The sequence below is a fragment of the Sciurus vulgaris genome (assembly GCF_902686455.1).
Source record: "Sciurus vulgaris genome assembly, chromosome: 2".
NCBI classification, from domain to species: domain Eukaryota; kingdom Metazoa; phylum Chordata; class Mammalia; order Rodentia; family Sciuridae; genus Sciurus; species Sciurus vulgaris.
The window spans coordinates 78,538,503-78,562,323 of NC_136462.1; the positions used below are offsets into that span (position 1 = coordinate 78,538,503).

General features: G+C 43.7%; 1 gene segment (V, D, J or C); it reads right to left on the minus strand.

Moving 5' to 3' along the window:
* LOC306654819 (T cell receptor alpha chain MC.7.G5-like) overlaps positions 1-23,821 on the minus strand; it is a 517,362-nt gene that overhangs the window by 52,111 nt on the left and 441,430 nt on the right.

Here is a 23,821-nt window from a genome sequence, read left to right on the forward strand (position 1 = left end):
ATAGGCTCAACATAGTGAAATCACTCATCTATGTAATTTCATGTTAATTGTCATGCCATCATCTCATAACTGTAAATAATCAAGCCCAGCAGTGCTTTGGGGAAAAGGGTTGGCATTTGATTATGGTCTCAGAAGGTCAAGGTTTTGTTTTTACTCCACTAAGAGGCTAATGAAATTGTTCTTCTCAGAAGTTGCGTGTGTAGGACATTAAACAAGTTTCCTCAAGATTTCTCTGACAGTCACAGGAGATTACTCCAGTCCACTTCCTCACATTCACACATATCACCCCTGAAAAGTTATCAGAGTAAATAGGACTCACTCCTCTATTTGAGAGTGCTTTCATTCTGTGGCTCAGAGTGACAAATTCTCAAACATGCCGTTCCAAAGGAAAAACAGTGTAAGGAAGACTGAGGAAGCTTGGAAAACAGAGAAGTCATTTTCACAGGTGAAAAGGAAGAGCATCAGTGACAGAAATCAAAATGACATAGGTACTGATGGAGGCAAGTCTCCATGAGGTCACCTCTACAGAATGAAGGGAGGACTCCAGTCAGAATAGCTCTTCCCTATAACCTACCAAGGTTGACCTGAAGTCTAGTTCCTGTTCCAAAGGCTAGTTTCCAGGTGTTGCTAGTGGTGACAATGCAAGATGCTCCATACAGAAACCTGAATCTTGACTTTCCATGTGGTCCCCTCTGCCTTCCTCAGAGCTCTGCCCATGATCTCTTCCCAGGTGCAGCCCTGGCAAGCATGCAGGGATCACTTCCCAAACTCTGCAGTGGTACCTCCTGCAAGGGCAGCAGGGCTCTGGCCATGTTCACTTGGTGAGCACTGCCTGCTAGTTGTCCTCTGTTGATTATGGGGCACTGACCATGATTAAAGTCAAGGAGTTGTCAGGTTCAACTCTGGAGCCATTGGGAACTGAGCCCTTTGTCCTTTCTCTTTCTGGGTTTTATGTTAATGGATCCCTTTTGTCACACTTGATGAGTGATGGGGATGAGAAATCAGATGATTAATAGCTGTTCTGATTTAATGTCCCTAAGTCAGGCAGAGAAGAAGACAGGAAGACAGAAAAGGAGAAACAGCTCAACCTCTATCTATGCAACCATTTCAGCACTTCCCAGGAAAGTAATTTTTATTGTAAAGGTGCCGCTGGTGAAGTGGCTCACATCAGTCTATGTCCCAGTCCTAAGCTCACATCCATTGTCTGCTGGAGCCCAGAATTTCCAATAGTGGACTTCTAGTCAAACAGTTGCAAAAGGACAGATTTCAGAGTCCTTCAAACCATAGACCACATTTCCTCCTTCACCTATGTGGCGGAAACCTGCTGTGTACTTAGGATGGTGCCAATGGTGGCAGTGGTACCAGAGGCTCATGAGCGGGGTCTGGACATGTCCCGGTATGATTGCATTTAGACCCCCACCTCCCAGGTAGAAGCACTTACAGGGCTGGATGATCAGCTGGGTCCCTTTCCCAAAGGTGAGTCGGCCAGCACCTGCAGTATTCACACCCTGGGACAACCCTTAACATAAACCAGTCTGCCAGAAACACGTCCCCTGAGACTCCCTGAGCCTCCACATCTGCTGGAAGCCCACAAACACCAGTGACAGCTCACGCCTTGGCCAGTGCTACTGGTCATTCCTTCCTCTCCCTTGCTGCTTGCATAAGAGCTCAAAACTCTCACAACCAGGTCAGGGGGCCTGGAGACCAGGGCTGGGGGGTGCGACACAGCTACGGCAATGGGGTTGGCTTCTTCATAAGAGTGACCGTGGCCACAAAACTCTCATCTGTCTCATAGGTGGACAGTAAAGAGGACCTTCATTCCAGGTGCACTAAGAGCCTCCCTTAGGCACAAATATTTAAAGGGACATAAAAAGACACTATGGTTTGTACATCTGGAATCTAAAGGAGGACAACTGAAATGTCAGGCTAGAGCAAATAATAGGAAAAGACATAAAAATCGCATTTTCTGCTTAGACTTACTGGGCCTGACTGATAAATGAGTCCCGGTCCCAAAAGTCAGCTTGTCTCTGCTGCCTTTCTTCTCACTGTTGTCAGTAGCTTTACAGAAACAGGACAGACACTTGTCATAAGTGTCTCCTCACCAACCTGTCTGCCTGGGCTTTCTCCTGACACTGATCCCAGAAATGCCCTGCAAGCTGAGTAGCATGCAGCTTTTCTTACACCTAAGTCACAGGCTCAAGATAAATCTCCAAGCTCAAAACTACAGACTGAGGCTTCCATTTTGTGAGTCTAGAATCCCAAACAACAAGCAGTCTGGTCTATAGAGATGATGACTTCTTCTCTTCTTTTTTTTTTTTTTTTACACCAGTGAATTGGTGTGATTAATTCTCTCAAAGACAATGCATGGAAATTCTTAAATGAATCACACTAATGAAAGTCAGGTAGTACACCTGGAATTTCAATTGTTTTTTTCTTTTTTTCCTCTAGACTAAAATACTTCTAAGTCACAGTCTATTCAATATGTAATAAAATTGGGTTTGGGATTAGGAGGGGCCAGAATGTGTTTTGTACTCACAGGGCTTGACTCTCAAAATGGTTCCTGAGCCAAAGGTCAGCTTGTTTCCGTAGTTCACACAGCATCAAACCCCTTTACAACAACAGTCTGGGCGTGACTGGGGACAGGTGGAGGGAGGGGTGAGCAACTTAGTGCTGGAAACAGGACCATTCCACTTTACATTTAGCACCTGCTGGTATTTGGTCAAGAAGCCAAAGACATTAAAATAATTGTAGAATCTTGTAAATGTGAAAAGGTTGATTGTGTGTTGGAATTTGGCTCCTGTTTGCTCTTTTCTGCTTGGACTAGATAAATGCTATCACTCTTCCAAGATTTACTGTATCTTTTCTTTCAGGACTTTTCTATCCTTCTAGCCAGAATTTTCTTTCATCTCATTAATCCTAATCAGATCCTCCTATTCCAAATAATTCCACTTTGCATCATGTCCTCCAAATTCCAAACCCATAGCAACTATCAACACTAATGATTTCTGGAAGCAGTGTTTGGAAAATGAACTCATTATAGCTGGATTCCACGTAGTTTTCAAATATTTGGGGCTCTGAGATGGTGTGAACTACTGTGACTGTCTCCTGGGTAAAGCGCTCTTATGCTGAGTTGCTCCTAGGATATTTTCCCTGGAATGTTAGGGTCTCACCTTGAGACAGTTCCCTGAATATTTCTGGCTACTCTGGCATCTGGGAGGGAGCAGATATCACTGGGTCTCCAAGTTCCATGGCTCAGCTCTGCCACTGTCTTGCTTCAGAACTCTGAGACTCTGAGCTCCCTGTTCCTGCATTCAGAGTGAGGAGAGACCATTTTCTTGTCTTATCCAGAGGAGAGAAGAGAAGAAAGAGTCCTTGATGTCTAAAGGTTCTTTATCCAACCTGCTTGGGAGGTGCTTTATAATGTAATTTTCACTGTAAAAGTCTGAACCCTCCAAATCCTCAATTCTCATGCCCTTAATTTCTAATGCAGAAAAGCAAAAAACAAACAAAAACAAACGAAAAAACCCACCACCACCACCAACAAAAAAAACTGTCCTTAGGTAATGGAGCAGTTAAGACAGTTGGGAAATCCAGACTTGGAAAGTTTCCATACCTCCAGTTCTTGCTCTTTTCAGTATGTTTTAATTTTCATTTTGTGAGGCTGTCTTTGGTTACAAAGTGAACATATTCGAACTCTATAGCTTTTAATTACAGAAGTAAGAAATCTATTTGCCCCAGGTTTTGCACATTACTCCATGCACACATGACTGGTATTGATCTCTCTATCAACTATCTATCTTCTAACATCTCAGACATAGTCCTTTTTAACTGTTAATTTTGGGCCGTGCCCACACTGTAATTAGCTAAATGCAGATTTGCCCCACTGATAAGCTCCCTTGGGTGGGAAGACACTGGAGTTTTCCCCTGGAATCAGTGCATGGTCTTCCTACTTAGAGGAACCTTGCAATACCTAGAGCACCAGTTATTAGAACTTTTTCAAATGCCTTTGCTAGCTGCAAAAAGAAACACCAAACTGGATTAGTTTTATAAAATTATGCCACCTGACATGCTGTCTGCCGCCTTTCTTGCTCTCCTGGTTTGCTTTTCTCTTTGATATCTTATGTTTCTACTATTTCTTCCAAACACTTGCAGTACTCAAAGTTAAAATTATCATACAAGATAAAAGTCATTCTGTCTGAATTCTCTTCACATGTCACATTAGCACACGATGGCAGCAGCAAAAACAGAATTATGAATCATATTTTCTAGTGATGAATTAAATATTCAAGACTGGAGTTCCCCCAGAAAACTCAGATATTTGGCTGCCACCCATCTCTACCAGTTATGAAAAAGGACAGATGGAAATTCTCAAGTCTGTGTGGTCCAATGTGACCCCCAGAATCAGACACAGGCTGATTTCCTGACCAGGGATGAAGTACTTACTGGGTGTAATAGTGAGTCTGGTTCCAGTCCCGAAGGTTAATTTCTCGTTTCCGTAGTTAGATACACAGTGTGCTAAGCCATTACAAAAACCATTGCTCCAAACTCTAAACTTGTCTGCAAGTCCCCCCAAGCCCCGTTTCTCTTGAACCTATTGTCTGCAATGCTTCCACAACATCAAAGCCACCAGTGACCCTTTCCAATCATTTCCTGCTGGAACAACTGAGAGAAACTGGGATAAAAGACTGCTATTAGGAGAGGCTTGAAATGCGTTTCGATTTTTCTGCCAAATTTGTCTTTAAAGATAAGAAAAAAATCTTTCTCTCTCTTGATGGTATCAGTGCATCCCTTAGGTCTAAACACAGGGGTGAGTCTGGACACCCCTGCCATCTTTTCACTCATTCACATCATCTCTTATTTCAGGTAACTGTGAAGTCACCTCTGGTCCTGCTCTAGCCTCTGTCCCTTCTCCCTCATTTGAGAATCATCCCTCCACCCTTTGCTCCTGAGGACTCTGCCATGAAGACCCTGACCTCTCTGGTCAGTGCAGATGAGGGAGTGTGAATGAGGGAGACCATCATTGCAAACGTCTCTCTGTCTTCCTCCCCACAGGAATGTTCAGGCAAGGAAATTAAGATCTGTTCTGGTCTTGATTTATGAATCATTCTCTGGGGAGAGGAGAGGAGCTAGCTGTTTGCTCTGTTCCAGAAAAGTTTACATCTAGGAGTAGAAAGACCGAGTAGCAGACTTTTGACGACTCTCTCTGCAGTTTAAAGGGTTTGTTCTATACAATGGTGATGGAAATTTCCTTTGACTTACTTGGAATGACAGTCAAACTTGTCCCCATCCCAAAATAGAACTTCTGGCTACCGGTGTTCCACTGTGATAGGAAGCTCAACAAAAACCAGGCGTAGAGTGAGCCAGAGCGTACACACCTGGGGCCCCACTCGACTGCCCGGCAGGCTGGCAGGCAGGTGGGCTGTCTTCTTCCCTGTGGGGGCACAGGAGCAAGGGTATCGGCAGGAAGGAGCTCCAGGGCTTAGAGCAGCTGTGACCATGTGCAGCTGGAGGGACAGATTCCTCCTGAGAGGGGATTAAAAGGAAGGCTAATGTGCGTCTGTACTGCTCGCTGTCTAATTAAAGGTGTAGGCCCATTGCTTTATGCTTGGGCATTTAAAAAATTCTTTTTCTTTTAAGACTTTATTTCTCTCCTGATGATCATATGACTCTGAAATGCATTTTAATCAGGACTCCTTATGACATCTTTTGACTCTGGGAAGGCTTTTATTCCTTTATGATAACTTCTGGAACAATTCATTCTCTCTGAATGAAGTCAGCTTGAGGCTCTGATCACCTTGCTGCTTCCCAGCCTGCCTCTTTCTCCAAAAACCCCATTATGCAGTGTCCCTTGTCCATTTCCTCTACCCCAGCTCGTTCCCCATGTGCAGGGAGAGTGTATTGGTAGACCACATGTTGTTTGTTAAATCACCACTTTCAAGTCCCACTGCTCTCTGGGCTACCTTTTGAGATCTAAACCCACATTTGCTGATATGACCTTTTTTTCTGATCAAAGTTAATGTGTCTTAACTCCTTCAGCTTTGTGCCTTCAACTACCCTGCCACCTGCACAGCCATTTGAGCCCCATGTGTGTGACTATCAGCCCTGCCACACTCCATAGGCAACATCACGGGGAGACTTACTTGGAATGACTGATAAGCTTGTCCCCTGCCCAAAAGTCAACTTGCTGTAGGAGGTTGTGACACAGCCACACAACCCTTTACAATAACTGACAGGTGACCCTTAAAGAGCGCAGACCTCAGTCTCTCTCGCTGCCACTTCAAAAGGTATTTCAGGTGCTGCTCAGTATTACCTATGGGATCTGAGTCGGATTCACAGGTAGACCAGATTCTATTGGGGATACAGGAAACTTGCTGGGAATATGTACTTCTCCACCTTGATGCCATTACCATTTTTGACGAGCTTCAAATTTTAAAAAGCATCATCAGTTCCCTGTCTCCTCCTCCCTTCTCTATATTCCCCTATCCATACACCTTCCCCATCTGCATCTCATTTCCATCTCCAAGCTCTGGCTTGGTGACACCAGGTCCTCAGGCACCATTGATCTGCCTTCTCTGAGACAGCATATGCTTACCGGCGAACAGTGATTAAAGGACTAGAAATGCCAGGTTCTCAGAGGCTGAGATCTGGGCTCCCCACTCCTTATCACTGGTCAATATGTTGTTCTCATTTGTCTGGCTAATGAAGAGTTGACCTTTTTAAGTGGCCGCATTTTGCTGAAATGACAACTGCCAGAGAGCTAACAACAAAGGCTGAGCTCTGAAGGCACTTTTGGCCTTTCAAACCACTTTGGCATATTTCAGTCAGTTGGATCCGAGCTCAAATGTCAGCCTCTCAGTGTTGCTCTCATATTACTGGGCTTGGAGAAGCTCAACAAAAAATGGCAATATTGGCCCAACCTGCACCTTGCTTGTTAGAACCGGATTTCACTTGGAGGCATCTTGCACATTTGAGACATTCTCACAAGCCAGCGTTCAGTTGAAGAGTAGCTCTGGCACATTTCAGCTCCACACCCACCCGGTGTGAATTTATGCTGCTGCTCAGAGGAGCAGATAAAGACAGGGATGTCAGATGCCTCCTCCACACACACCAACCTGGGACCGTGTGATCTGCTGGAGCAACTATGCCTGCAGAAGAGTAGCTACTCCAGGAACACAGGGGCTGGGTTCTCCCTCTGTCTGAAAGGACACCACCCTTGGTGGAGATCCTTTGAAAAGAGTGCCCTGATGCTACCCCCTCCCTGCCTTACCCAGTGTGGTGAAAGACATATTCTTGGTTTTTAACTTTCTCCCCTTCCTGTCTCTTATTCCTTTCACTTATCATTCCCAAGCACCCACACTATCCATGCTCCAGGCTCTCCTTAATCCATGTCCAGCTGACTCCCTTAGGATCCCCACAAGAGCCAAAAGGCTTGAAATGGCGAAGGGAGTGAAGCTATGTGGGGACGCTATGAGTCTGGGCATCTCCAGCTTGCTTGCCTTCGCTGTTAGTTGTGACTCTTTCCAAATATCAGCTTCTCATAGCTGTCATGAATCTCCCTGCAGGGGAGTTTTACAATGACTGACAGAAGGAACTTTATGAATCTTAAAAAACAGTCGCATTTCTCTCTCTTCCCAGTGGGGTGCAGCCGCAAACACACGAAAGCCAAATCTTTCTATCTGCTCTAATTATCAGCAAGGATACAAGTCACCACGAGGAGAAAGGTATTACGCCTTGTATCTGAAACTCTTTGGAATTAATTGTAATCCTTTGCCTGCGGTTTCAGCGATAGGAACTGACGCAGTGGATACTTATTTCTGTCCATCCTTTCTCTCTCTCTCTCTCTTTGGAGTTTTGCATTTATAGAAGCAGTAGGAGACTTTCAGGGAACATAGAAGGATTTGAAATAAGACCTCAGATTCCCATTCAGTTTTCAGTTTTCCCCTCATTGCTTTCATTTAAAATCCATTCTGAACTGAATACCACATACCTATTCAAACTTTGCTCTCAATTATCCCTCTCCACTGTGGAAATGGCCTCAGCTGTGCCAAGAAGAATTTAAGATTGATATGAGGAAGAACTTTCTGGTGGAGACTGATGCTAAAAATTAGAACGGGTTAGTCAGGGAGTCAACTGGAAATGGTGGGCCCCCAACAAAGAAATAACTTAGGGCCTCACCTCCAGAGAAGGTTCTGAAAGCAGAGAAGATTCTAGCTTCACAGGGTCAAGCTTAGCTTTACTCATAGCAGTGGGAGAGACTAGGTTTAAGGTTTGAAAGGGAATCTCTGCATGCTGAGACTAAAGAAGAGAAAGGACCTTAGATGACATTAGTTAACTTAAAGCAAGGTCTGGCTCTTGGGCAACATACTTTTCTCTTAAACCTGACAGACATCAGGGGTGAAGTTCCAGAATTTCCAGCATGCTTCTGTGTCCTGTTGCACTTACTTGAACGGACAGTCAAGGTGGTCCCTTGTGCAAAGGTCAGCTTTCCAAAGCCAGCACCAGAGTTAGCACTGTAATAGAGACCTTTACAAGAACCCCCAGGGGGACCCCTGGGCTCATAGACATCTTCCTATTCTAATTTTTGGGAAAAAGTAAATTCACCCAAAGGGGCCTGGACCTGTGAAGCTGAGTTTTTCCCTCTGGAGGTCAGAGGACCATTTCTACGAGTGGTCCTGGGACATTGCCCTGCTCCACCCTGGGTGCCTGCCTCTCATCTCCTCTTTCCTCTGGTTTGCATCTGAGGCGTACTGATTTCTCATGTTCAGCATCTCTCTTTCTAAAGGTCTCATTTCCATTTTACAGCATCATTTTCAGGACAATTTCTCTGATCAGTTTTCAAGACATGTCCTTCCCTCGCCTCGAGGTGTCACACATTTCTGATGACAATGAATTGATTACAAGGAGACGGGAGAAGAGGGTTCAGCCTTTTGGAGGCTGACTAGCATTAGATGAGGTTTAGACTCCAGCCTCACAAAACACTGTCTCCTGAGCTTCCCTTCATGCTCGAGCATAAGAAACGAAGATGAGGGGCACATTGAGCTGAGCCTCCGCACCTCGTGCTTTTCTGTCAGTCCTGAACCTGACGACATGTAAGCAGAGGCTCACGGAAAGTTTATACCTGAGCCTTGCTGTGGTGAAATACTGTCCTGGGGACTGTTCTAGGTTTAGGTCACCCAGCAGTCTCAGCCAACATGTCTGACCTCTAGCGGGTTAGTGAGGTCCCTTCAGAAGCTGGCTCATGGGTTATTACTTGGCGTTGCTGTAAATAACATCCCTTGACCAAACAAAGTTCCCAGTACTAAGAGTCATAAACACAGGGGTTCTGGGGGTCTCCTTGACTCTGTCTAGTGGACACCACAAAAAATGTAAAGAGCGAAATGCAGGCAGTCTCATTATATGGTGTGAAGATTATCAAATCCTATCCCCAGACATGAAAAGCAGATATTGAAGTTCTTTTATTGAATTAAAATTTTAAACTATTAAGCTATTTTGACTGAGATTCTGCTAGCCTCGCTTAGTCATCTTTTCAAGCAGTTACTTATTAGCTAAAGGTTAAGGCATTAGCTTGCTTATTGTCATGAAAAGGGTAAGAGAAAAAGGGTAATACTTAGGTAAGAGGTATCCGTGGGCTTTCAGTCAGGGATTTAAACAGCCCTTCCCATCTCTTCACCCATTTCACAGGGCTCACTATCTAAAGAGCCCCTTCTCCCCAACTTTAGCCTCCATAGGACATCAACAAAGCAAAATGCCTGCCCTCAGCTGAAGCCCTCACACATGTGGACACCGAAGTGTTGCTGTGCAATCATGTCTGCGTTCTGCTGATAGAAGGAAACAATTTAATCATGGGTTTCTGGAACTCCAGCCTTGCCTTGTAGCCCCTGCACATACAGGGTCCGCTGCATGGGAAATCTGGCGTACAATTACTGCTCAGGGTTCTGGAAGAATGCTTTCCTTGCACAGATATTTTCTTTGCATGGCTAGCCTGTCAAACTCCCTGTCCTCTCTAACATTTTGAAGTGTCGGGGCTGTTACAGCTATCAGGTCCCTTATATGCCAACCATGAGCTAGAGTGGTTCCTAGCTTCTCTCTGTATTCTGGAAAACCTACTGCAGATCCCTGCCCTAGCATGTTTCCAGAAAGACGCCTAGGGAAAAAAACCTACTGTCTGGTCCCCAGCCTTTCCTGCCCATCCTGTGAAAAGTAACCAAGTCCTTGAGTCTCCCGGGATTCATATGAACAATATGCATCCCCTTGACGCTTTAATTTAATAAGACCTCAGAGACTGCTGAGTGCGTGGGATTTAACAACATCATGTATTATTCATTGTATCTGTCTTTGCAGAGCTGCTGACTTTGCCCCTGCTGAGCCAGGCACTTCTGCACGTGAGAACTTCATGACTAACCACCCTGTGTATTCTTCAGGCAGGGCCTACCCCAGAACATTCCGAGCCAAGTGCCACAGGAATGCATGTACCCCTCCAGGCTGCATGTGCTGTGTCAGGGAATCATTTGCTCGTCCCCCTCTTCCCTAGCCACTATTTTTAAGACTGAGATGTGCTTCCCAGTGTGTCCCTCCTGATGTGGCATCTTTACTTGATCACAGAAAGCAGAGCTGAATAAATTAAACTGGACCTTATTCAGCATCCAGGGCACTTAGCTTATGTCAAAAGGAGCCTGGGGCCCTTCAGGCTTTTCCTGTTTTCACTTTACCTGAATTTTATAACAAGCCAGACTTTCCCAGCATTGGTCTAAAAGCACCACTCTCAGAGACCCACCAGCAACACAGATTTTCAATAAGTGCCAATAGCAACCACAGCGCCTTACTTTCATCTCTCACATTTTAAATTTTTTTGGGCACACACACATTCTTGCCATGAGGGAAGGGTGGGTGTTTTTGAAGGAGAGAATGTGCTGCTCTATTCTCACTATTCAGACAAGATGAGTTTCCTCCCTATTCTCAGGTGAACCACCCAAAGTGGAGGCCGAATCAATTATCTTGGTAACCCAGGAAGAAGGGGGTTAAAGGCTCTGCCTGAGTGAACCAGACGATTCCGCCCATGGAGACCTCAGTTGCTGGATTGGGGATGAGAACAGTTCCTTTAAGAGAGATAAAGGCAAGGTAAAGGAAGAAATCTGCCTGCAGAATTTCCAGCATTAGTTAATGAAATTGCAGGGTCCCATTATTTCAGGAGAGAGATTCAGGGGAGTTTTAGTATCTACATCTGAAGATTTATGTTTGGTCTACTGAATTTGCATAGTCACAGTACGCCAATTTCCTCTCTATCTTTTTGGCAAATGCTTCCTGGCCTTAGCTGAATCCCTCAGGATCCTGTGTTCAACTTTCCTCCTTGCACCAATGATTTCGTTTAAGATGGATGATAGGAATGTTTTTGGCTGAAGGTAATTTAGTCACTGTACAATGGAGTTCTAATCCGTCTGATGAGGTCCCTGTGCCCCCACTACAACCTCAGATTTGGAAGCTAAGCTGGGATGTTTTGGGGGACAAGAAATTGAAATGAGAAGAGTTTGAGTTTCCCCAGCTCCACTTCCTCCACTTACTCGGATTCACAGTCAAGAGAGTTCCTTTTCCAAAAGCCACTTTAGAGTTGCTGCTTCCGCTCTTGTCACAGTCAGAGGAGGCTTTACAAAAACAGGAACAGGAGTTGCTCTTTGCAGAAGGGCACTAAACTACAGGTTTGCAGGTTATTTGAGGATGTCCTGGAAAGCAGCTTCTGCAGCTGGGGCTTGGGCTTCCGGAGGTCAATGAGCCTTGATATCTATATATCTCTATATATCATCTATATTTATATCTATACATTTTATATATATATAAATATATAAAATATATTTAAATTTAAAATTTAAATTTAGCTTACTTTTTTGGTATCAGGGATTGAACTCAGGGGCATTCGACCACTGAGCCACATCCCCAGCCTTTTTAATATTTTATTTAGAGACTGGGTCTCATTGTGTTGCTTAGGGCCATGCTAAATTGCTGAGGCTGACTTTGAACTCACGGTCCTCCTGCCTCAACCTTCCGAGCTGCTGGGATTATAGGCATGTACCACAGTGCCTGGCCTGTTTCTCTGCTTTTTATTAAAATTGCTCACTTCAATTCACTGGATTCTGGTTTACTGGAAACTCACTGCAGAAAGGGGGAGAGTTAGGGAGACATGTATAAAGGTGAGATTTGAGGGCTTTCCTGTCTTTCCTGGTCTGCTTCTCTATGACTGAGTGGGCAAAATAAGTAGGTACCCCTCTAGGAGACCTCCCCAGACACCACCAGACACCACTGAGAAAGAGAGGCTGTGGCCAGCTGTGGTAGCTTCGGCCTTCATACTCACTTGGGTGGACGGCCAGTCTGGTTCCTTGCCCAAACACTGGCTTCTGGAAGTTACTCCCTGAGTAACACCACAGCACATGGCTTTACACAAACGGTACACCAGGCCCCCTGGAGGAAGTCTCCCAGTGGGCTCTCCTAGCTGTCTACCTTGGTGGGGAATGGCCTGAAGCTCACTGACAGAAAAGTTTAATGCAGTGTCACCTTGGGGTGCTTATTCTGTCCTTCACAAAATCTCTTTTACCAGTGGTAGACGCGAACCAGATTTTTTTCAGTTTCTTTACTAGTCAAATATTTAACATCTTCATTTTCCCTTCTCAGGATTTAAACCTTGTTTTCACCTTTCTTTCAGCCTTTAGAGCTCTTCCTAAAACAGTCGGATTAAAAGAATCTTTAAAGTCAGAATATGCCAGGTCTCCTGAGTGAAGCTAAGCTGGCTCTCTCCGTGAAGTTCCTGGTGTGAATCCTAGGGTTGATCTTCTGGGATCCCATCCATCGGGCTAAAATCGGAAAAGTTAAAAGGCCACACAGAAGAGCTTGGGGAAGTCCTGCTCCCCAAGACCTTCTGGTCCCTGCACACTTATTTGGATATATTTTTGTGCTTATCTCCTTCCCCCAACCTGGGAATTGCCAGCACTTGTCACTAACAGGGAGTCATCCTTAAAATCAGTCCTGGGAGAAATCTACCCATGGCACTTTAGTCTTCAAACAGACATACTTTCTTCCTTGGCTCAGGGAGATTTGATGAGGAACAGTTTCCAATTTTGTAATGTGAAGAGGATTAGGAGAAAATCTGTTTGCCTCCGTCCTCCTCCTTACTCCTCCAGGCTCCTCTTCAATAGTTTTAAACTATTTATAGAACAGCCCCTTTAGGGTTAGAGAAATGTGGTAGGTTTCTAATCTTCTCATCTTTTTCTTGCTATCTATTTACTGCAGTCATATATTTACAATCTAAATTTACATTTCATTTCCATTTGCAGGAGCTTCTAATGCACTTTTCTATTACTTCCAGAACACTGTGTGTAATGATAAACTCTGTTGAAATAAACCAAATCACAAGGAGTTTTTAGGGCTGGAGGCTGACATTTCTCTCTACTCCAGGCACGTCTGGAATGAGCACGTTATTATTACTTTTCTAGGCAAGACCAAGATAGGGGCAGTCTAACCAACTGAGTGACTTGCAGGGTTGACATGCTATGTCTAAATAACTATCTATTGAGCATTGCTCTTTGGGATTAATTTGGATTTTCTTTTTAATCTAGTTCCCAAATGTCAGCTTCCCATCTTTTTAGCTCTTAGAATCTCTATGACAGGGAAAGCTTAAGGTAAATCTTATGGATGTGTTTTTGAATCTCAACCAATATTTCATCTCTGAACACATCACGGATAAAGGAACCAAAAGAAGGATGAATCTAACACCTTAGGGAAAGAATTTATAACAGTTCTTTCAGAAAGATGAGAATTATAAAAATGGAATTGCACATGCCTTTTCAGGTTACCATTTCTAATATCTGGAGGACTCTAAATAGCCAGTTTGGAAACACAGCAGCTGACATATCTGCTCCTTAGGCCCTAGTTATCCACTGGACACACAGTTGTGGGCATGCTTTCCTATGTAATGCTGTTGTTGGTATAGGGGCTTTAGGAAGGTCTTTGGAGGTAGCATAATGCTTAATGAGGGCATTCTGATTCTAGCTTTCTTTCTTTTCTGTGTTGCTGGGATTGAACCCAGGGGTGCTTTACTTCTGAGCTAAATCCACAACCATTTTCATTTTATATTTTGAGACTGGGTCTCACCTAAGTTGTCTATAAACTTGCCATCTTCCTGCCTCAGCCTCCCCAGGCTCTGGGGTTACAGATGCACCCCACTGTGCATGATTCTAGCCTTTCTAATACGGATGATCATGAAAAGGGAAGATTTATTTTGAGGTACCCATTGGATAGTTGCTATCTTTTGGGACTTATGAATAAAAGTTAAACTTTAAACAGTTGTTTAGAATGAGCGTCTGTTACCATAGCAAATACAGACTCCCTCATGAAACAAAATTTCAGCTACACTGAAGTTAATTGAAATTAGTTTTTTTTTTTTTCTTTTTTTTTTTTTTTTTGAGGATGGTGGGATAGCACTCAAAATATCCCTTTGGGTTTTGCAAGATGGAGAGAAATGTTATTACATTTGGGTTAGAGAATCCTTCTCTCACACTTCCAAGCTTAGTTGCCATTTTTTCACTGAGGAGTGCAGAAATGAATGGATATCAAAAGGGGCTTCTCTGATTCACAGAGCTCAGCCCAGGCAGGGATGAGAATGTTCCATGAGGACCCAATTAGAAACACAGCAGTTAACAGCATCCTGGGGCATGTTTTCAGAGGTTCACAATCTTTATAACTAATTTGAATATTTGCTTTCAATCTTAGCTTTTCCCTAAATAGCAGTTTACCCTCAGTACTAGTACCAGTCTAATATGAGTTTACCCAACTAGCTTGGTTAGCTCCAGAGTTTTGCATTGTAAGAATTAGACAATGCTTTTCCTGACTGTGCCTGCCTACACGGACACCTTTGAAAGGCAAGGAAGTAACAAGGAGTGGGCTATCAGCTGTTTATATGGGATGGCTATACCTCACAGGCTCCTTTTGGGTCAGGTTTTACATCCCCTACATTTTCTATGTATCTGTGGTTTCCTTTCTCTCCTTCCTTTCTAAATATTTTCTGCCCCTACACACTAAAACTTCCATTCAGATTCCATTTGTCAGACACACACGGCCAACATTAACAGAAATAAATGTAACATTCCCAAATGCTTAAAGGTGTTGAAGACAGACCTAAAGAGGCTATGGTCAGGGGTTGCCTATATTGCCATTTCCACCAGAAAGACCCATGATGAAAAATACTAATAATTGAGTGAATAACTCAGTCATTTTCACTGAATTTCCAAGCATGAAAGCTTATGTTTAGAAACAAATCATCTTCACAGAAACATACCTGGACTAACTCTCAGAGTTGTTCCTTTTCCAAATGTCAGCTTATTGCCAATCCCGGAAACACACAATGACATGAGACTCTACAAAAACTCAGAAACCTAAACTCCCCTTGACACTTAAATGTTTACCTGCTCTCCAAGAACCCTCCTGATAAAACTAGGTTTTTATAATGAAGGACTGGTGGTAGGATTTTTGGACCACCCAAGGCCGCCTTCTTTCCTTGCATTTATTGTCACTTTACTGGAAATGCGCCAAATTCCCAACAGTGGCTTGCCTTGGTAGATCAGAAGCAGAAACTGCCTCTTCCATTTTACAGAAGAGGAAAATAGAGACTCAGAGAGTTAATAGATTTTCTTTCAGTCCCATGGAAAACTCCACCAGTTATAATGAAAATTAAGCTTAGTTCAATTCTATATTAGCACTATCATTCTTATCTATTAGCTAAAGGAGCAGGTGGGGAAAAGCAGCAGGGTCCTGCAGGTAGTAGTAGGAATATATCAGCTCTTTGAATTGGAATCAATTAATGGAACTACTGTGTTGAGACTTGGATTATAAAACAGAATAGAAAATTTGGAGATCAGGATTTCAGAGAGAAGTTTGGAAGTATTAGTTATTCAGACTTACATGGGTTTACCGTCAGTTCTGTTCCTTTTCCGAAGATGAGCTTTTCAGATCCTCCCTGAGTCACACACACACAGACTGCTTTACAAATACTGCAAAGACCCTTCCACCAGGTGCATGGAGACGGAGTTCCACACATTCTCCAAGAAGAAGCCCAGAGGCAGAAGGACAGATGTGCTATTATACCATTGTATGGTTATTCCCCCAAAGGGAGAGGAGCCAAGAAAAAAATTGGATCACTCTTTTACTTTACAGCTCATTAGTGTTGTCTTATTAATTAGTTAAGTAATTAGTTAATCTGGTTGGTTGGCAGTTGCAGTTAATTTAAAAGAGTGAGTCTTTGGGGTCAGAAAGACTTGAATTTAAAAACCAGGGCAAGTACTTTAACTTGCTGCACCTCAGTTTTCTCATCTGTGTAGTGGGGAGAAAGAATAGCTGGATGACATTGTAAGGGTGAGGAATATGGAAGTGGGTGGCAGTGGTCCCATTGCTCAATCCCTGGCTTCACTATCTGAGGCACACTTCTGTAGGGATTATTTACGACCACAAAAAACAAAGCACCAGTGACTTCCCCCCTCAAAATAATACCCCCACTAATTAGCAGTTAACTCTGGCATCTGAGTTTATGAATTAAATTCCAGGTCCTCTTTTTTACTGCATCGACTTGAAGAAGTTGCTCAACCTCTCTGTGCTTCTATGAAAGCATAAAACATAAAAATATAAAAAAGTTCTTTTGAGGATAATAACAGCACCTAAATTGCAGAGCTGGAATAAGGATTAGTGTGGCAATGGGGAGAAAGTGTGCTGAACATTGTCTAGTATGTAATAAGCATTTAAATAGATCTTCATTATAATTTTCCCCCATGAAGCCAAACGCATGGTCAACGTTCCTCTTTCGTGACCTAAAAATCTGGAAGTCCCTCGGCACTTCTCTTTTTATAATAAAACAGCATGACTTAGAGGGCACAGAAGAGCCACCAAGCAGTTTGACAGGGTGGTTAAGTCATTTGGGGAGAGTTTAGAAAAGGCTATATCCAGCTGCATGGGTCGTCCCCCAGGGGAGACATAAAGCCAGGTAGGACTTGAATATTTGCAGAGATGGGGTTGGAAGCCACATCCCACTCATTGATATAAAAAGGATCTCACAGCACACTATGGAAGAGGGGTAAATGCTCTCCTCCACTTACCAAAATCCACTGTGAGTTGTGTTCCCTTCCCAAATATCAACTGAGAGCCAATGGTTTGTTGAACACTGTGCGGTGGGACTTTGCAAGAACCTGTGGCGTCAACCTCATGACGCCAGCTTTGTAGAGCCTCCCAAGCACTGGAGTTGCTCTCCAATGCAAGATGCAGAAGAAGGATTAGTGATGATGGATTTCCTTTAGGGAACCCGGGGCCTCAGGGCTGAGGTGTTTTGTCCAGAGGTAAGATTTTCACTTCAACACCAGAAGGCTCTGTGAGCCAATTGTGCATACACATTCCATGTCCAGAGCAATCCCACAGCTGATGCAGTGTATCAGAGCCCACACTTCCACTGGCAAAGAAATTGGTTCCACAAAATTCATAGGAAGTGTTTGATGGTCATAGCCAGGGCCTGAGACAGGGCCAGTGTTTTCCTTCAGGCTTGTCCAGCCCTGCTCAGTCTGAAGATGGCTACGTCTTTTCCCTAATATCAAGTTTAACTCTTGTTCTTAAGTCAGCTAGCTATCCCCTTCTCCCGAACACAGAATGATTTCATCTCCTTTTGGAATCCAGGGTTCTGTTTTGAGTTCACCAAGTTTTGCATAAAGAATGTTTGGGAGGCAGATAATGCTGCCATGTCAAGGACTCTAATGTCTTTTCTTCCTTGGGTCTAGACTGATAGAGATGTCTTTGTTTTGCCCTGGACCTTAGTATCAGGATCAGCTGTGTGACCCTGACCAAGTTCAGAACTCTCTGAGTTTCACTGACCTCATTTGCAAAATAAAAGAGGTGGGTTAGTAGATCTTTTAGGAGTTTCTGAGCTGAGACTCTTTGGATTTGATTCTCTGAATCTAATTTATTCAAATATGTTGTGCAAATTATTTTCCCTGGCCCATATAATTTTTCTCCCCATTTCCTAAACAAAATAAAACAAACAAGCCAACAAAAGAAAAGTAAGCCTCTACTTATTATATAGGGAAATGGAGTTTTCTCAAGTCTACCCTCTGCCTTAGCAATTGATCTTTTCAGAAGTTAGAAGTCGGTATTTTGGAACCAAATCTGATGGGAGAAGTGTTCTTTCTTAGGAACTTCCAGAAAATTCAAAAACCTAACTAAATAACTGACACCTTCGGTTTAAAGATAGTACTTACTAAGCTCCACTTGCACTTGAGTCCCGGCTCCAAATGTAAACTTTCTGGTTCCTTCCTTCCCACAGGAGCTGCTGCCTTTACGTAAACCACAGACTCCAGACCTGTGTTTATCCACCCAAAAGGTGGTTTGATATTTACAGCCTTTCCCCACTGGATAAGGGAATTCATTATCTGGCCAAGTGTTTCAGCCCTCTGATTTCTGGGTGTGAGTTTCTGAGAGAATCGGCTACAGCACCTCTGCCTGGGGGCTTTTGAGTAGCTGAGCCCTTTTCCCAAGTTGAATGTCTCATTGCTCTTTACACAGTGCTGGGCCCTTTCCCAAAGGGAAAGGGTCCCTCCTAGCTTCGGACTCAGGCTTTCTCTTCTCAGATCCTAGTCCTGCCGCTAGGGTGCTTAGGGGAATGCGGAAGCCAGCTTCGTGAGTGGTCATTTGAGGTTGCTTCTTTCCCATGAATGCAGCCCAGGACTCAGGCTGCGAGGAGGGCAGGACTAACCATGTCAGGATGGTGTAAAGTACTTTGGTTTCACGGGAAACAAGGGTCCATTTCTAAAACACCTAGCAGGCCATTTCTTATGTGTTATTGTACTGATACTGGTCATTTATCACTGGTTCTGACCCAGTGTGGGGAAGGAGACCCCAGTGGGCCATCAAATACACAAGGGGTGCCAGGCATTCCTCTTCATTACAGGAAAGATAAAAAGTAGCACTTCTCCTGTGTTGACTGCCAGGAGCCTAATTTCCGGAACATGATTCTTAAAATGCTTTTTCCTCATATACTTTACAGATCAGCTTACAAAAACTTGCAGTTGGGGATATAAACCTTCCCTGCAAAATAGAAAGATACAGGCTATAGCTCATCATAAAAAGACATTTTTGATTATGTGGTATTTGAGGTTATCCATGGTGTGTGCACTATTTTCTGGAAGCTAAGCTACTTATTCAGGGCCACTGTTAACTGTGTCTTAGTCTCAAAACAAAATCTGTTGTTGTTTATCCACAATTTTTGTTCCATTGACAAAACCCTTGTATTCCTTAGGACAATGACAGTGAAACTGGTTCAGAGTATGTTTGGGAAAAACTATAGGCTCTTGACAAATATTTGTCAAATTGAATTGTATTAAACATTCATATTTTGTTCTTATTCCTTAAGGAACATGTGAATCTCTGACCATCTTCAGATGGAAAGAAAGTAATTCCGCCAGATAATACTTACTGAATTTCACGACTCTTCTAGTCTGGCTCCAAATATCAGTTTCCTATTAACTCCATCCCCACAGGAGTAAGCACCTTTACAAAAACCACTGGTGTCAGTGCGGTTCAAAGGGATGTGGCATCAGCTCTGCTCTCTCCTCGCTAGAGAGGGAGAGAGAGAGAGAGACCCCTCTGATCCCAGAGGTGTCTCATCTTCCCTGAGATGGGGCTGTCCTCCTTCCCCCTTTCAGAGTAGAGATAGGAGAGAACAGAATGGATTTCAGGGTTGGAGATGATAAATAAGATATCAAAATGTTATCACACACTATGCAGAGCCTTTTTTTTTTTTTTTTTGGGCCAAATTGATGGTTTTCCCAAAGGCTGTTTTTAGCACTTTTATCTTTCCCAGATGCAGTAATAACTGGATTCCAAGTTGGCATCTGGGTCTGGCCCTCCAGGCTCTGATGAGTCACACATTTTGAACCAAGAAATGATGCTACCCTCCAATGAAGAGGCATGTTTTCCTTTTTTTCTCTTGCTGGGCAATGTGGAGTTTAAGCAACAAGCACAGGAGGGTGTAAACTAATAACTCTCAGGTCAGCTTTGTCATTTTATATATTAGCATGCAAGAGAGTATGACTTGGAAGGGAACTTAGTGATTTCCTGGGCTGCTTCCCTCATTTCAAAGATAAAGATGCTGAAGCCCCAAGAAGTAAATATGCTCAAGGTCATGTAGATAGGTAAAGGCAGAGCTGGGATGAGAATTCGGGACAATTGATTCCCAGACCTGCCTCTGCTTCTTCTTTAATGTGCTTCAGGAGAACAGGTTCTTCCCTGGGTGGTCTTTGTCCCTAGGGACATAATGGGATGAACTAGTGTATGATTCTCCCTGTTGAACAGTAGAAAAGTCACACAAAGGAGGATGTGGCACATAGTTATGATTCTAGAGTGAGATAGAAATTCCTCATTCATTTAAAAAATTTCATTTCTGAGGCTGCAGGCAACAGCAATTGATAGCAAGGGAAATGGCCCATGAGATCCCAGGGAAGCCAAGGAAAAGATAGAGATTGAAAAATTTGCCCTTTACCAAAAAGATAATCCAACAGAGAGTTGGCTCTGATTATTCTCTCTGCAGGCATCGTTACAGGGACAGACATCAAGAGCAGGGATGGCACATACAAAACGGAGTGATGCTACCTCTGTTCCCATTTTCACCGAGGACTAAGAGGAACATCACTCTTCCTCAGAATCCCTACCCGTGTGCTCCAGAGAGACCCTACCAATTGTCACCTCTTGGTAATTAAGATATAACCTATTTGCCTTCCCTGCCCAGGAGTAAAACTGGAGAGAAGACCCTGTAGGCTTGAGAAATCTGGTTGACAGGAGCCACGTTAGTTCCCCACAGCCCCATCATTAAAAACATCACTGACCTGGTGGGCCCAGACTATTCTTTCCACAGGCTGCTCCAGAGGTAGCAACAGTAACACCATTGGAGGCTTCCTTCTACCTCACAGGTCTTCTTCAAATGACAGCTCTGTAGAGGGCACTGGGCAAAAAACCATGGTAGGGTTCTTCACACTCATTCTTGTCCAGATGTAGCAAGATGTTTCTCTGAATCGGAGGCCCTGGTAATTCCCGTGCTGCCCCTGCCTGGGTGTGGAAGATACCTGCTGGCTCTGGTCCTTCCCTGGTGGGCTTTCTGCCAAGCTGAAGAAGACTGTTTCTGTCCCCCAGGATCTTGGAATAGAACATGGTGCAGGAAGATAGGGTGTAGAAACTTTCTCTGGACCACTCACCTTCCTACCCCACATTCAATTGTTTCTGTTTTTCCTTTTTAATCATGTTTCTATTCTTGCACAAGAAATCCATTCATCTGTATCCATCCAAATAAATTTCCTTATGTCCTCAACTGTTGCTTGGGGCTTTTTTGTAGATGAAAATGTTTATCTATACTCTTGGGATGTGATCTCATATCCTTGAAGACAATTCTCTTTGGGTGACTGGTGGGGAGCGGACCCTTTGAGCCAACAGAGAAGCAGCTGCCAGTCTCAGGGTTGAATGGGGAATGGGGAAGAAGAGCATTTTTGACTTAAGTTGTGAACAAAGAATGTTTTCCCTCTCTGACCTACTTTCTGTTAACCTCCAGCACGACCTGGGATGGAGATGGGATAATTAGAACAGCAGAGGGCGCTGCAAGGTAAAAAAACGAAGGGGAATACCTCAAAGGACTCTGGGAGATAAGTTCCTTTTCTGAGTGACAAGCAAGATCAAGACTGAGACTGGGACACATCTCTTGGCCCCACTGGGTTCAGACCCCCTCTTGTAGTGATTTTGGGCTAGGAAAAGGCAGCTTGCTTCAAGTAGGGCGTGGTGCCTGCAGGATACCTGGCATCTTGAGAGCTGCTCAGGCTGCAGATATCGATACAGTAAGGGAGACGGGGTGGAGATATTGACAGGCGCTAAGTAAAAGTGAATTTCTCCATCCCTGCATTTTGGGGTCACTCAGTCATTCCGAAGTTGCAACTTTTGGAAGACCTAAGAACAATAGGCATGAAGGCTCATTTCTTGTGCTCCTAGTGCTCTCTGGGATTTGTAAGGAGCACATCTGGCTCAGGTCTGGGGAGCACAGTGCTCCATGACAATGTGGTTCTAGCACTGGCAACTAATTGAAGATGCAAAGTCTTTTTTCCCCCTTATCATTGATTGGTATAACATGTCTTTTGCCAAGTTTCATAACTTTATTTTTAAAATTTATTCAGCAGTTTTTCTGTGAGTAGCTTTGATGAGACTAATGCTCAAAAAATATATCCATCTGTTTAATAAAAATGATAATAGCAACAGCAGTACCTAACATTCGTAAGTCATTTATTTGATGGGTAATTTGCATGTGTTATTTCATTTTTCTTTCCCAATAGTTCAGGGTAAAAACTATTGTTATCTCCATTTTGCAGGGGTTGGGTCATGTTGAAGGTCACAAGGCAGGTAGATGCGATATGAACCAGGCAGGTTGGTTCCAGAAGCCCACTTGGCCATGATGCTGTGTGACATTTTGAGAAGTGCCCTTCCTGAAGGAACACCTTTCAAAAAACGTTGGAAGGATACCAGGGCAGGGAAATCTTGATTATGTCACCTCAAGCAGGACTCAGTGTCTGCAACTTCATGTGAAACATTAGGGGACAGGATGTGCCCTCTGTATGTGAAGGCCCATGAAGCCCATGTCTCTGTGTTTGGATGTGGTCAGATATAACTGAGTTGGGTAATTAGAAGAAGCAGCTCAGCTAATAAAGAATTTCCAGTGAAATTTGAATTCCAGATAAACAGTGACAATGCTTTTAGCATAACTATGTCCCAAATATGGCATATTCCAAATTTAACTAAAATTTTTGTTGTTTATCTGAAGTGCACATTTAACTGGGTGCCCTGTATTTTTTTTTGCTAAATATGGCAACATTACCTGTGCCTATGGTGAGTTTTTAAGTGGAGAAATTGTATACCTTTATTGCAAAAATATTTATTGATTATTAGGTGGCATACACAAGCCTGGGGACTGAGGCTATCTACATGTCAGTGAAAAGCTAAGCAAGGTCTTTATCTTTGTGGAGTTTATATTATGCTGTGTGTGTGTGTGTTTAAGGGGGGAATGGAAGAAGGAAATAATAAATACACAAATATTTGATTATTTCAGATGGTGATGTGTGAGAAAATATGAACAGAGATGTAACTGAGGGTGACGATGGGTGGGGCAGGCAGCTAATTTACTTGAGCAGCTGGGGGAGCCTCTCTGAGCTATTTGTGAAAAATTGGGACCAGAGTTTTAGCTAGAGAGGTGAAGCAGAAGAGGACCAGAAGGAAGGCCGCCGTGGCTGAAGGGGAGTGAGAGCAAGGAGCAGATGTGGGCAAGGCTGGAGAGCAGGCGGGGGCTGCATCTTTGTAGGGCGTAGAGATCCAGGAAAAGGAGGCCAGTTGGCATGATGTGTTTGCAGTTTATAAAGACCTGGAGAATGGATTTCCCAGGGACAAGGGCAGAAGTAAGGGAACCAGTTAGGGAGTTATCACGGTCCCCATAAGAGATGCTGGTGGCTACAGGAGGTGGTGGCTGTGGAGATGGGAGAAGCAGATGGACTGAAGAGGTATTTTTATGAGAATTGAGAAGTCTTACTGATGAGTTGGCTATAGGGGAAAAAGGGAGACAAAGGAACTCTTATAGAGACTCCTAGAAATACTCTTAGGTTTTAGGGAGTAGGTATTCTCTTTTCTAGAGCTGTACTTCCCAAAAGCCATGTCATGGTTTGTGTGGCTCATGCCAGGTAGGGGCAGGCTCAGGGGCTCAAGCCACTCCAGGCACATGGCCACTATG